This window comes from Hylobates moloch, unplaced genomic scaffold (genome assembly GCF_009828535.3).
Source record: "Hylobates moloch isolate HMO894 unplaced genomic scaffold, HMol_V3 SCAFFOLD_7, whole genome shotgun sequence".
NCBI lineage: Eukaryota > Metazoa > Chordata > Mammalia > Primates > Hylobatidae > Hylobates > Hylobates moloch.
The window spans coordinates 87,460,520-87,475,856 of NW_026652282.1; the positions used below are offsets into that span (position 1 = coordinate 87,460,520).

A 15,337-nucleotide genomic window follows, 5' to 3' on the forward strand; every position below is an offset into this window, starting at 1 on the left:
GGCAAGTTCCACTCAACACCAGACCAAGCAATTCTATCTATTTACACTATTAGCCTAGTTTTCTCATACAGTCATCACAAGCATAGGAAGATACTTCAAAACCAAAAAACCAAGGTGCATCATTAATATTAATTTAATTCAAATACCAAATAGTTTACATAGGGCCAGCTTAGAAATAGATACTAAATCCAGAGCTACTGCAATCAAAGCTTATATGAGTGAATATGGTAGAGTTGCCTGCTAAAAGGCAATGTAATATAATTGCAGCTAGAACCCTACAGTGGGGAATGAGGAATTTTAAACACACATTTGATTACAGCCACCAAAAAATAGATTTAAAGTAAAAATAAAGGCATTTGGCTGGTCCAAGATGTAATACCAATCAGTCAGCACCTGTGAGTCTTTTACATTTATATATATATAAATAAAACAAATTTTAGTCCAATTTTCTTGAGTCATTATCTCTCTGCAGCAGCAGAGGAAGGGCCTGTACCTCCCTACCAATGACCTGGTGTCCTTATTTTCTACCCCAAGAGCAGGGATATTAGTTGTGTCCAAATGGGTTCTGAATTCTACAGACTCATCAACATGAGGCAAGGAATCATTGAAAACCACCTGTGTCTCCTTTGGGAGAATGACATATCTTTAGTATTTACATAGCTTATTCTTCTATATCTACATATGCAAAGCTTTCCTTAACAGTAAAGGGTACATATGCATAGTGGGAGGAGATCAGACCTTTACAAGTGAAGGAAAGCAACTGCAGAAATGAATTATTTTCTTTGCTTTATTATTTTTACCAAGACAGAGAAGTATTGAGAGATAATCTATTTTCATAATCAATATGTGCCTAAATTATATTTAAATCATTTCATTCTGTACTATATTTTCAGGAATTACAGAATGCATTATTCATTCACTTAAAGGTACCTCTGTAGAAATAACCTAAAACTGCAGAAGGATATGAAAGATCTAAACATGGTGTGCTTAGAAACTGCAGATTTTAGATCTAATGTATACTGCATTAATAAACGATATAAAGTGTTGAAAAAAAAAAAGAGTGAAACCCAGGTTTTAGAGATACCTCTACCACTTACTTGCTATATGATTTTGGGAAAACTATTTTTTTGTCTCTCAGCTTTAATGCCATTATCTGTAAAATGCAGTGTTACAATAGATCATTGTAAGTTACAGCCAATATCAAAATTTTTCTTATGGTTGATAGGAGGTTTAGTTCCCAAATCTCTCTCTTTAGAAATGCTTAGGTATGTCAGGCCGGGCGCAGTGGCTCACGCTTGTAATCCCAGCACTTTGGGAGGCCGAGGAGGGTGGATCACGAGGTCAGGAGATCGAGACCACGGTGAAACCCCGTCTCTACTAAAAATACAAAAAATTATCCGGGCGTGGTGGCGGGCGCCTGTAGTCCCAGCTACTCGGAGAGGCTGAGGCAGGAGAATGGCGTGAACCCAGGAGGCGGAGCTTGTAGTGAGCCGAGATCGCGCCACTGCACTCCAGCCTGGGCAACAGAGCGAGTCTCCAAAAAAAAAAAAAAAAAAAAAAAAAAAGAAATGCTTAGGTATGTCTACAAGCATATAGCTTAATATTTCAAACAAAATATTCATGTTTACCTTTATTATATTTTTTCATGCTTTAATTTTTGAGTACCTATGCCTCCAAACCAGTCAAATCAATTTTTCCAAACCTATGCCTCCAAACCAGTCAAAATAACTTCTATATATTGAAGTTGTTGAAAGCATGTGTAAAATTCAGGATAAATTACCATTGCCATGAAAAATGCTATAGATTAGGTGTTCTTTAAAAAAATTATATACATCTAACAATTATTTATTGGAGACACTACTATGTTCTAGGCATTGTCTTAGAAGCAGGTGATACAAAAGTGACAGATAACATCTCTGCTCTTACAAAGATTATACTCTTTTGGGAGAGAGAAAGTGAAGAAGAAAACAAAACATAAAAAAACTATCAGCTAATGGTAAGTGCCACCCAGATGAACAACGTATGTGATGTGGTAGAAATTGATGAGATAGAATGGACCAGGTAGTAAGGGAAAGCAGAGATCTGAATGCCATGAAGGAGCCAACCACATGAAGATGAGTGGGGAAAAAACTCCAGGCTGGTATTATGTGAAGGCCCAAAGCAAAAATGAAGTCAGCATGTTCAAGTAATTGAAAGATTAGTGAGGCTGAAGCTTAGTGGCAGAAGTAGAGAATGCTAGGAAATGAGGTCAGAAAGGTAGGCAGGGACCAAATTGGCTCTGATTTATAGATAGATAGATAGATAAGAGTGTGGGGGGGGGGTTGGAAAATATATTTTGAGCAGATTTGGGGTATGCTTAAGATTTAGAGTCAACAGCACCTGTTAATGAGGTGAATATGAACAGTAAAGGAAAGAGAAATTGGAAAAGCCCCTAGAGGTTTAGTTTGAGCACCTGGATAAATGGAGGTGCCATTAATGAAGATAGTGGAAGACTTGAGGGAAAATCAAGTGTAGGGTACAAAGAAGCAAACATCAACAACTCTATTTAGTCTTATTAAGTTTGATATATTAATTAGCCATCCATATAAAGATGTTAGGTAGACAGTTACATAGAGAAGCCTGAGTTTCTGGGTAGAAGTCAAGGCAGTAGATCCATATATGGGAGTCATCAGTATCTATATGTTATATAAAGTCATGAAGCAGAGGAGGAGAAGTTAGCAAATAGAAGTATTGGTTGGTGAGGTAGGAAAAATTAAAGAGAGACTATAGGAGGAGGCGATACCAAGAGAAAGAGAGCATTTAAAGTGGGAGGGATTAGTAAGCTATGCCAAATGTTACTGAGAAGATAATGAGGATGAGAACTGAGAAATGGCTATCAGACTTGGAAAAGTGGAGACTATTGAGTGGTGGTAAAGGAAGCCTACTTAATGTTGATTGAGAAGAGGATATAGAGTGAGGAAATGAAATTTCTTCACACTATTTCCCCTGCTGGGATAGGCTTGGTATTTATAGGCCAGGAGAGAATTGGAAGATATGCTCAAAGTACTTAAAGAAAAAAATAAATCAGCCAAGAATACTATATCCAGCAAAGTAAGTTATCCTTCAGAAATGAAGTAGGAATAAAAACCCCCCGAGAGAAGCAAAGACTGAGAAAATTAACCACCACAATACTGGCTTTACAAGAAATGCTTAAGGGATTCATACATCTGGAAGTGAAAGGATGACATCTACCATTGTGAAAACATGTGAAAGTATAAAACCCATCAGTATACATAATTCCATAATCACACTCAGAATACCCCAGTGCTGTAATGTTGCTATGTAAATATTTCAGTCCTCTAGTATGAAAGTTTAAAGTTATAAGTGTCAAAAGCATCAACAGCTACAATTAGTGGCTAAGGTAGAAACAAAGATAAAGTTATAAATTAAAGCAATAAAATACAAATTATGTGGGAGGAGAGAAAAATCTAGACCATTTTTATGCAACCAAAGTTGTTATCAGCTTAAAATAGTCTATTGTAATTATAAGATTCATTATGTTAGTTCCATGATAACCACAAACAAATCACAGCAGATGCAGAAATAATAGAAAGAAAACAAAACTTAACACCACAGAAAACCACCAAACCATAAAGGTAAACAACAACAGAGGAAGAAAGGAGCAAATGATCTATAAAACAACCAGAAAACAATAAACTGGCAGAAGTAAGTTTGTACCTATCAATAATAACCTTGAATGTAAACAGATTAAATTCCTTAGTGAAAGATATAGAGTGGATGAATGCATTAAAGAAAACCACTAAACCCAACTATGTGCTGCCTACAAAAGGCTCACCTCACTATTAAAGACAAACATAGACTGAAAGTGAAAGAATGGAAAATAATATTCCATGCAAATGGAAACCAAAAGTAAGCAGGAATAGCCATACTCATATCAGATAAAATAGACTATAAGTCAAAAGCAGTAAAAAAAGACCAAAAGATTATTGTATAGTGATAAAGGGATCAATTCAACAAGATGATGTAACAATTGTAAATATATATGCACCCAGCACCAGAACACCCAAATACATAAAGAAAATATTATTAGATCTAAAGAGAAAGATAGACTGCAAAACAATAATAGTAGAGGACTTCAACACCCCACTTTCAACAATGGAAAGAAAGTCAACAAAGAAACATTGAACTTAAACTATACCATAGACCAAATGTATCTAACAAACATTTACAGAACATTCCAATAAACAACCGCAGAATACACATTCTTCTCAATTGCACATAGAGCATTCTCCAGGATAGATCATGTGTTAGGCCACAAAACAAATATTGACAAATTTAGGAAGAAAAAGAGCACATCAAGTATCTTTTCTTATCAAAATGCTATAAAACTAGAAATCAATAACAAGAAAAACTTTGGCAATCTTACAAATACATGGGAATTAAACAGCATGTTCTAAGTAATCAGTGAGTCAACGAAGAAATTAAAAAGAGAACTTAAAAATTCATTGGGACAAATGAAAATAGAAAACACATCATACAAAAACCTGTGGGACACAACAAAAGCAGTTCTAAGAGGGAAGTTCATAGTAATAAATGCCTACATCAAAAAAGAAGAAGTATCTGACTCCAATATTTATTGTAGCACTATTTACAATAGCCAAGATATAGAATTAACCCACATGTCCAATGCAGATGAGTGATAAGAAAAATGTAGTATATATATATATATACACAATGGAATACTATTCAGCCATAAAAAAGAATGAAATCCTGTCATTTACAGCAACTTGGTTGGACCTGGGGGACACTATGTTAAGTGAAGTCAGCCAGACTCAGAAAGACACATACCATACCATCTCACTCATATGTGGAATCTAAAAAAAAAAGTTGATATCATAGAAGAGTAGAGTAGAACAATGGTAATAAGGGAAACAGAGACTGAGGCAGAGGTGGGAGAAAGAAGGAAGGATGTGGCAAAGTTGGTCAATGCATACTAAGATACAATTAGAAGGAAGAAGTTCTGGTGTACTGCTGCACAGTAGGGTGACAATGCTTATCAGTAAGGTGTAGTGTATTACAAAAGAGCTAGAAGAGAGCTTTTGAATGTTCTCACTGCAAAGAATTATAAACACATGATGTGGTGAATATGCTAAGACTATGATTTGATTATTATACAACATTTATGCATCTAAACATTGATTTGTACTCCACAAGTATGTACAACTACAATATGTCAATAAAAAATAAAAATTATTCTGTTGAAGAAAAATATATTTGGAGTTTAGCAATTTCTTCTAATTGACTTTGATTTTTGTTAAATTCAAGGAAAATTACTGAAAGTAATGCATTTATTCAAAATAGAATATGGAATGTTACCCTATTTTTTTAAATTATTTTTCTTTCCAATTTTCTATCTATATCTCTACATAGATGGCTGGAATGATGTTTAATAAATGTTAATAATGAATGTTTCAGTGTGGTAGGATTCTGTATTATAGTATATGTAATTTATTTTTTGTGCTTTTCTATATTTTATGAATTTCTGTCATAAGAACATATTGTTTTTATAAAATATCAAATTGATTATTTTAAAACATTGTGCTAATGTCGATAACATGGGTTTTTTTCCCCCTGTGGTAAACAGAATAATGTCCCCCTCAAAAATATTCACATTATAATCACTGGAACATATCAGTGTGTTATGTTATATGGAAATGGGAGGAATAAGGCTATTAATTAGCTGACCTTGAGATAGGGTGATTATCCTATACTACCCAGGTGGGCCCAGTGTAATCAGAAAGGTCCTTAGAAGAAGAAGGAGGCAGAAATGACAGAATCAGAGAGATGACAGCAGGAGAGGGAGTCAGTCCAGTTCTACTGGCTTTGAAGATGGAGCCATGGGACCATGAGCCATGGACTGTGGGTGGCTTCTAGAAGCTGGAAAAGGCAAAGGAATGGATTTTTTCCTAGAGCCTCCAGAAGGAATGCAACCTTGCTTACAATTTCATTTTTAGCTCATCAGAACTCATGTTGGAATTCTAATCTATAGAACTGTAAGAATACATTTTTGTTATTTTAAGTCATTATGTTTGTGGTAATTTGTTAAGTCATAGGAAACAAATACACTCACTTCCACTTACCGTTATCTAATTTATTCTCTACTTAGCAGCCACAACAAACTTTATAGGACTGCATTGTCCAGTATAATAGCCATTAGCCACATGTGCTAAATGAGCACATAAAATGTGGCTGGTCTGAAATGAGATGTGCTGTATATGTAAAATACACACTGGATTTTGAAGACTTAGTATGATAAATGTAAAATAGCTCATTAATAATTTTTAATATTGACTTCATGCCAAAGTGATAATATTTGGGCTATGTTTGGTTAAATAGAATACAATACTAAAGTTTATTTTCCCTGTTTCATGTTACTTTTTAAATATTTGCCTACAGGAAAGCTTAAAACTACTTATATGGCTTACATTGTATTTCTATTACACAGTGCTGATATAGAAGGTAAATAAGACACTATCTTTCTTTCTTTCTTTTTTTTTTTTTTTTGAGACAGAGTCTCGCTGTGTCACCTAGGCTGGAGTGCAGTGGCGCAATCTCGGCTCACTGCAACTGCCAACTCCCGGATTCAAGCGATTCTTCTGCCTCAGCCTCCCGAGTAGCCAGGACTATAGGTGCCCACCACCATGCCCAACTAATGTTTGTATTTTTAGTAGAGACGGGATTTCACCATATAGGCCCGGCTGGTCTCAAACTCCTGACCTGGTGATCTGCCTGCCTCAGCCTCCCAAAGTGCTGTGATTACAGGCATGAGCCACTGCGCCAGGCCAACACTATCATTTTCTTATTAAAGGCCTTCAATGTCTTCCCACTGTACATGCAATATACTTCAAATTCCTTAACTTGAATTTATAAGATCTTGCATCATCTGGCTTCTGGTACCTGTTTAGCCTCATCTTTTGCCTCTTATACTCCATTCTATTGGGCCAAGCTTGTTTCTGCACAGGGCCTTTCCGTGTGGTTCAGTAGACCCAGGAAACTCTTCATTTCACTATTCATTTGATTGAAAAGTTCTCATCCTTCCCTCTCAGCTCAAGTGTCACTCAGGTATACCTTCTCTGGAATCCCAATGTAGGTACATTTTGCTGCCTCATTCATAGCATGCTGTTATTTTTGTTAATGGCACTTTTCACAACATGTAATGATGAAGTTTTTATTTATTTCTAAAATTCTTTTTGAAAATGATAAGCTCAGTGTATGCTTTATGTATTAGGCAAAGCACAGATGCTCAGTAAATATTAAATTAATGTAGAATAATCAAATAAGATAATGTTTATGTAAACACATTATAAGCTATAATTTACTGTACAGATGTAATAATAGTAATAGTCATAGAAAGAGAAGGAGGAAGATGAGGGGGAGAAAGAAGGTAAGAAATTAAAGTCTTTGCTTTGCATCAATTTTTAATAGATTTTTTCCGGTGTCTTATGTCTTTAAACATTTGGGAATAAGTAACACAATAAGTAGCTATATTCCATTGCTTTAAAATAAAAGATCTATTTTCAAAGACATATCCCAATTTCTTCTTAAAGGAAGTTTTCTAAATTGTTTGCTGGTGACTCAGGTTCCCTTCTCTAAGGCATAATATGTATATCCACAGTAGTGAACACAATGGGAATGGAGTGTGGTTGAGTAGGTGTTGGAGAAAGCAAAGCAAAACCAGCATTAGGATGGTTATAGTAATGGTTGTCATATAATAGGAAGTCAGACTGTGCAAATATTTGTTACTGCTATACCTACACTCTTAAATATGAGAGTAGCATTATTTGTGTTCTAGGTGAAGCTATCCAGAGCTATATGTCTATTTGAGATTGTTAGTTTTTGCAACAGGAACATGAAATTTGTGTCCCTCAGTGTAATGCTCAACAGTCTTGCTATAAACAAGTATAATTGCACTGTACTTTCTTTATATTTTTTTCTAATTAGAAATTTATTTTTCCCTGTCAAAGTCAGAGCTTAAGCACGGCCTTTCTTAAATGATCTTAAAGTAAATTTTCCTACTTATGTGCCTTTTCTACAATCATTTCTGACTTAAAGTTAACTTTATAATTAGCACTTTAATAGCCCAAAAGCCTTCCTTGTACTTAGTAGCACATTACAATCTGCATTTAAATAGGAATGTTATAAAAGAACAAAATTAAAAAATTACTTATGCTAGAAAAGTTGTTTTTCTAGGTTTTGTTTTTGTGTTTTCCTTATGGCATATCCTCTCTATATATTAGACAAAGATTAAAACATCTCTTTTTGAAGTTACTGAATTTATTATTGGGGAAAAGTTATCAAAATCAATCCTCTACCTTTAGTAAAAATGCCTTAATGTGATATTTTAAAAATAATACCCAGGAAGTGATGCTTTCAAAATTAAGATTGAGCTACTCATTTCCAATTTGGAGAACCAAAGGCAAACTAAAACCTTTCGGCTTATATTTGTTAGTTATAGCTAGGTATGGATATGGATGTAGGTATAGATATAATCAGACTTGAGACAGCATTGAAAAATAGAAGTGTGCCATTATTATAAGATACCATTTAATGAACCACAATAAAAAAATCGTATTACATGATTCCTGTATATGTGACACTGTTTGCCTTAGATACATCTCTATCTTTTGCTGCTATTTCCCCATCCGCTCATACACACATACTTATTTTATCAATGTCTCAACACCTGAAGTACTCCCACTTCTGCCTCTGCGCCTTCTCTAATCATCACATCTCCAATCAGATTGCCTGAGTTCAAATGTTCTTTTCATCACATTATTTGCTGTGTAGCCTTGGTAAGTTACCTAACATCTCTGTCCTTCAGTATTTCTATCTGTAAAGCAGGAAAAATGATGGTACTTCTTCATAGAATTGTTATGAAAATGAAAAGTAATGCATGTATTTTGGCATAATCTTGGCAATAAATGTAAACTATTATTTTTACTCCTTTAAATTATACTATTAATACTACTGCTACTATTTTCTCTACTGCCAGCCCTCTATATACCCTATATTTATTAAATCAGTTCTTAAATAATTCTTCTCTCCGTAGCCTTCCTGTATTAAAGAGGAAAGATAAGAGCTCTTCTCTCACCCCACCTTTGCTTCTGCTTCGCTTGCTTCTCATTGTCTTAAGAAAGAGACTTGCGGGGTTAACAAGCAGCATCTCTGGCTAATGTAATCCAAACCCCAAAAGCAACATATTAAAAATAAAGCAAAACATCAAAGCTGGTTCTTTAATAAGTCCTCTGTTTCCTTCAGGTCCCACACCTAGGCGATAGTATTTTTTCATACTTTGTTCTTGTCCCCTATTCCATGTCTTGCAGATCTAGCTCAGTTTTGTAAATTGCAACCTTTTCTCCTTTCTTCTGTAGTTAGTTCATTTCATTTGAAATAAAGCATTTAATGATCATCTAGCCCTGTGCTAGGAAGTCAAGATATGAGGGGGAGTTCTTAAAGAAACAAAATCATGAGATACTGCCTCTTCTTTTACCAAACAGGAAATTAGATTTGTATAAGATTTATATGAAGTAGGCCAGGCGCAGTGGCTCCCGCCTGTAATCCCAGCATTTTGGGAGGCCGAGGCAGGTGGATTACCTGAAGTCAGGAGTTCAAGACAGCCTGGCCAACATGGTGAAACCCCATCTCTATTAAAAATACAAAAATTAACTGGGCCTACGTGGCATGTGCCTGTAATCCCAGCTACTTGGGAGGCTGAGGCAGAAGAATCACTTCAACCAGGGAGGCGGAGGTTGCAGTGAGCCAAGATCACACTGTTGCACTTCAGCCTGGGCAACAGAACGAACCTTCGTCTCAAAAAAAAAATTATATGATTTATATGAAATTATTAGAAAATCCTGAAAGAAAGAGTATTCATTTGGTCAGCATTCATCACATGTACTAAAATTATTTGTTTTTACATTTTTCTCAATTACCATAGTGTGAGTTCCTTTGGGGAAATGTCAGTGCCTTAGTAATACTGTTTATCTGCTCAAGTTCCTGTCTTGTAGGAGGCATTGAAGATATTTTTTGGAGGAGTAAATGGCAGAATGAAAAGATGAGACCTAGATCTTATCCTCAAGAAGCTTCTAGTCTGTTAGAAAGGATCACTTGTGTACATAAGTAGTAGTAATCCTTATTCTAGCCTACATTTATAGACTCTTCTCTACTTCCCAGTATACCCAGTCCGTAGAGAATATGACACGTATGCTTACACCTCTTTCATAATTTCTTCTGCTGAGAATACCCTTTCCTTTTTTACCACTTATGAACTTGTATTCATTTATCAAGGTACAACTCTTAATAGTATCGTATCAGTAAAGTCTTCTCTGAGTCTTCTCCCCATGTAGAGCAAATCCCTCTCTCCTCTGCCCACTTATAGCATTTTTCATATACCTCGCTTAGCACTTAGTACATTAAATCATAATTACTTATCATTTTTTCAGCTTTAATGTGAACTCCAAAAGGAGTGAGACCTTATCTAATTGATCTTTGTAATTCTAGGGCCTACAACAGTGTCTGGCTTATAGTTAGTGCTCAACACATAGTTGAATGAAAAAAAAAAAATGAATGAATGGATCAATGACTCAATGAATAATTGTGGCAAATACCCTAAAAGAAGTGGGAAAAAAAACGATATATGATTGTTATTTTGTATAGTAGGGTCCCAAGAGCCAAATTCAAATTCCCCCTTTTTGGTTAAAGCTCTCCCTGCCTCAGTCTCACTCCTTTTTTTTCAGTTCCTATACCTTCTGTCTGTTCTTGACTTTGCCATAACCGTTGCCTGTTATGACAGATTCCATGAGCATCCAGCACAGATGTATGTATAAAAACAAATAAGATTAACCATAGGTGAAATTTTGTCACCTGAAACATAATAATATCATGTATAACTAATTGTTGCATGTTCTAATTAATTGCATATTTTGATTAATTCTTTGGCACGGAATAATCCTGGACTAATTTTCACAGAATTAGAAGGCAGTAAAATATACTCACCACTGCAATTATACTAAACATAGTTGAATGGAGAATATTGGTTTGAATCTACACTAATCCCAAGATGTACATGGGAATTTGTTCTTTAAAAAAATACCCGGCATACTTGTCATTTATCATATTGTTATAAAACTCAAGAACAGAAAAGACCCCAATTACTTTTGCTTTCCAGTTGTTTGAAGATCTGATAAAAGGAGGTATTTTGAAAATGGCTCAAGAACAACTGACAAAAGTCCCTAATGGATCATATGCTTTGTCATCCTCAGTAGCATCACTGGTTTACTCTGAAAACATTAGCAGTTTCCTTAATCTCCACAGTCATTTGCTTGAGAGTGAAAACACTGCATCACCTAGTTAGCACCACAAAAGCTAGATTGGTTTTATATTTGAGTGCTTTGAAAATTTAGAATAACACCTGGTAACTTATAACAATTGTCCAGGGAACATCTATAATGCGCAATTGCTCAGGGAGTGTTTTGGTAAAATTTATCCTGAAACAAGTTGGCCAACAGCCACATCTTGAAAACATCTATGTTATAAAGAAAAAATTCATCATACTGGAACGTTTTTCCATAGAGTTTGGCATGTATTATCAATCCACTATTACTTTAGAAGTATAATCTTAATAATCTTTTTTGAAACCACAAGGTTTACATTTATATTTTCCTGATTTTCTGGGAAAATTAGATGGACTTGTGATAGAAGTAGCATTCAGTATAACAAGTATATTTTACAGTCACCACATACACAGTTACTTTGAATATCTGTCTTCATTCTATATCTACCAAGGATTCCACGTCTCACTATTTCCAGAAGGCTTTTTCAAAGCAAGAATTCTACTGAATTGAGAATGGGGATGTTGTTTGTTGTTCCAGAAACAGACTTGCATGCTACTATATTTTGAGCAAATGATCATAAACACATCCGCATGAGAAGGCAACAGATGTAAAGAAAAAACTTCTATATTTATTACAAACCAAGGGAGCAATGCAAGTATCACAGCAAATTTGTACCAACAATTATACATATTCTTTTGCTGACAGCTTGGTCTGCAAAGCTGCTAGAGTGCAGAATCAGCAAGTCTAACCCAGAGGCAACTCCAATCTGATGGATAATATTTGATTCAGTAAATGAAGTCAAGTAGGAGCTTAAAAACCAGTTACATCTTCTTTCATCAGACATTGCTTCATCTTGTCAGTCTTTTTTGGTAGACTGTAAATTGAATAATACAAAATGTTATCTGCAAAAATTTTTTTAGCTTGTTATAAAGTGAGACCATTTGTGAAAGGATGAAATAGTTACAAATGCATATTTGTTACTGATAAATGATGGCATGTATGATCCAGTGTTTTGAAGTTTCCTCCACATTAAAAAAAAAATGTTGGAGATAAGAAAACTAACCCAGGTTTTTTTTTTTTTTCTTTTGAGTACAACAGATAAAAGGAAAAGTTAGCCTGGGAGGGATTTTTGAAGTTCTTTGATTTACTGATTTTCTAACCTGCTTTCACATTATAAAGCACCTAAAGTACTTTTTGAAAATATAGTCTTAGGCTCCACTCTGAAATTTTGATTCAGGAAATCTGAAACTACCTACTAAGTACTGTCAACACAACAAGTCTATGCACTTATTCAGAACTACTGATCTAATTCAACTCCTTACTCAATGCGGAATCCTCTTTACAAAAACCTTAAAATGTGGCCGTTCACTGACTCAAGGCAGCTAGTCCATTGTTGGACAATTCTAGTTCAGAGAAAGTTTTTATGTATTAACCCCAAATCCTAGAAACTTCTCCCCAATATTGTGTGTCCAGCAACCTCACATGACCCTTCCATGGTCACACATGTGCTTGGTTCATCAGGGACTCCTTATTTTGCTTAACCAATTCTGTCTCAGGGCCTAAGGAGTGTGTGTATCAAAAAACAAAATTGCATTGGAAGTTACATTCATATTGATGAAACAAAATATCCACAGGTTTATGTCCCTCAATTAGTAGCTATGCTGGATTGAGCTGTTCACTCAGAAATGGCTTCTAATAACTTAAATGTTGGCTGAGTATTTAAGATTAAGATTTGCCACTTAAATGACAGCAACACTTCATTCAGTATTGGGAAGTGTGAGAAGTTTGACTGACAAGCCCCACTAGCCTATTTACAGGTATCAGGGTTACAGTTGAATTTAACCTTACACTCAGGCTTCTCCAGACCAAAAGAGCCCCATCTTCTGAACTTCCTCAAAAAGTGAAAGACAGATCTGAGAAACCTGTGCCAAGACAATCATATCACTGGGAATAATAACAGTACTGTGAGCTCCAGAAATCTAAGACAGATCTCAGTTAATTTAGAAAGTTTATTTTGCCAAGGTTGAGAATGCACACCCGTGACACAGCCTTAGGGTGTCCTGATGACATGTGCCCATGGTGGTCAGAGCAGTTTGGTTTTATACATTTTAGAGACATGTGAGACATCGATCAACATATGCAAGATGAACATTGGTTCGGTTCAGAAAGGTGGGACAACTAGAAGCAAAGACAGGACAACTCAAAGTGGGGAGGGGGCTTCCAGGTCAAAGGTAGATAAGGGACAAAAGATTTCATTCTTTTGAGTTTCTGATTTGCCTCTCCAAATGAGGCAATCAGATATGCATTTGTCTCAGAGAGCAGAGGGGTAACTGAATCAAACAGGAGGCAGGTTTGCCCTAAGCAGTTCCCAGCTTGACTTTTCCCATTAGCTTAGTGATTTGGGGGCCCCAATATTTATTTTCCTGTCACACATTCCCCCTACTCATTTTAAAAATCTTTTGGAGAAAGCATTTTAGAAGAAAATAAGTCTCTGATCTCAGGTTTCGTCTGATAGATCACGGCTAGAATGGTTTATTCCTAGATGGGTAGGTACTGAGTTATTAGGAAAGTTCATTTTTAGCAAGTTGTGAAGTCTCATGTTTATGAAGAGAAAATAGGGGGAAGAAGGGAGAAAAACAACAATAAACCAAAGACTAATCCTGGAAAATCAATATAAGGCACATTACTCTGAAGTCCATACATCAGTATCTAGCTATGAAAGTGGTTTATGTATGTAAATAGGTTGCTGTTATTTTCTTCTGAAGTTTAAGTTGTCTAGCTTCAGTTCACAGGGCTTTACAAAAGCACAGCTTAGCTTTCAGTGACTCCAAGTTAGTAAAAATGTGGGGAAAAAGAAGGAGAAATAACTGCAAACATTATTTTGAAGACTTATAGCCAAGAAAAATTAGAATTCGTTCCAAACTATAGAAAATAATAAAAATCGAAAAACATTAGGCAAGACTAGAATCTAACAACACGTTTACTACAGTTTTTGAAACATAATTTTTCTCTCTCCAGTTTTCCATTTTTACTAAAGACAAATCATGGTAGGACTGATTTGTTTTATTATACTTGGCCTGATGATTTGTATACAGTGCAGCAAGAATAACATTTTTTACAGAAGATTTTAAATTGCCTTTGATGGAATTTTGTTTCATAGGCGTCTCAGATGACTTTTAAAGCTGAGCCCAGCCTTGGATTTATACCATCAAATGCCTATGATTTGGGTGAATTCCTCTTCTCTCAAGGTTCCAAGATAAACCTGGGGGCTCCTGGTCCTGTCAGAAAGTGACATTCTTTACTTACCCCAGGTTAGGACCCCTGTACAGGGAATGTGTAGACAAGGTATAAAGTCAGTTTTCCCAAGGGGCTTTTATTGGCTCCACAATTCAAGTTTGATTCCTTAAAGGAAAGCACACCATTCCAGTCAAAGCCTTAGTAAAATAACCAGTTTCTCCAACTATGTCCTGTTACAAAGGAAAACAGATTGTTATTTCACTTGTGCAAATAACAAATATTAAGAATACTCATAAATAGCTGCAAATACTGGAGAATTCAGGGAGAAACAAATATATTCTAAATTTTGTTCATAGAAGTATAATAAATCGTTAAAAGCTGCCAATAGCTCAAAAGAAAAGTTTCCTTGACTCTGGAAAAACAAAACGAAGGATCAGCAACGTTTTAAGCAAAAGGTCAAAAAGATTACTTCCATCTTCTACTAGTTCAGTCCATGTAGTTAATTCCCGTTCTGCTAGATATTCATCAACATTTCAGTTCTCCATGAGTTCTAAAAGTTTTACTTCTATTCTCGTGTTACAATCTTCAAAGTTACCAGAAACTTGTATTCAAGAGCACCTGTGAGAGTTTTATAGCTGATTATAAAACCACCTTCTAAAGAGGACCAAAACAAGACAACAATTGTCTGTGGATGACAAAAAGTTTTA

General features: G+C 35.4%; 1 protein-coding gene across 1 annotated transcript in view; it reads left to right on the forward strand.

Moving 5' to 3' along the window:
- IL1RAPL2 (interleukin 1 receptor accessory protein like 2) overlaps positions 1–15,337 on the forward strand; it is a 1,126,326-nt gene that overhangs the window by 760,712 nt on the left and 350,277 nt on the right. The window lies entirely within an intron of this gene.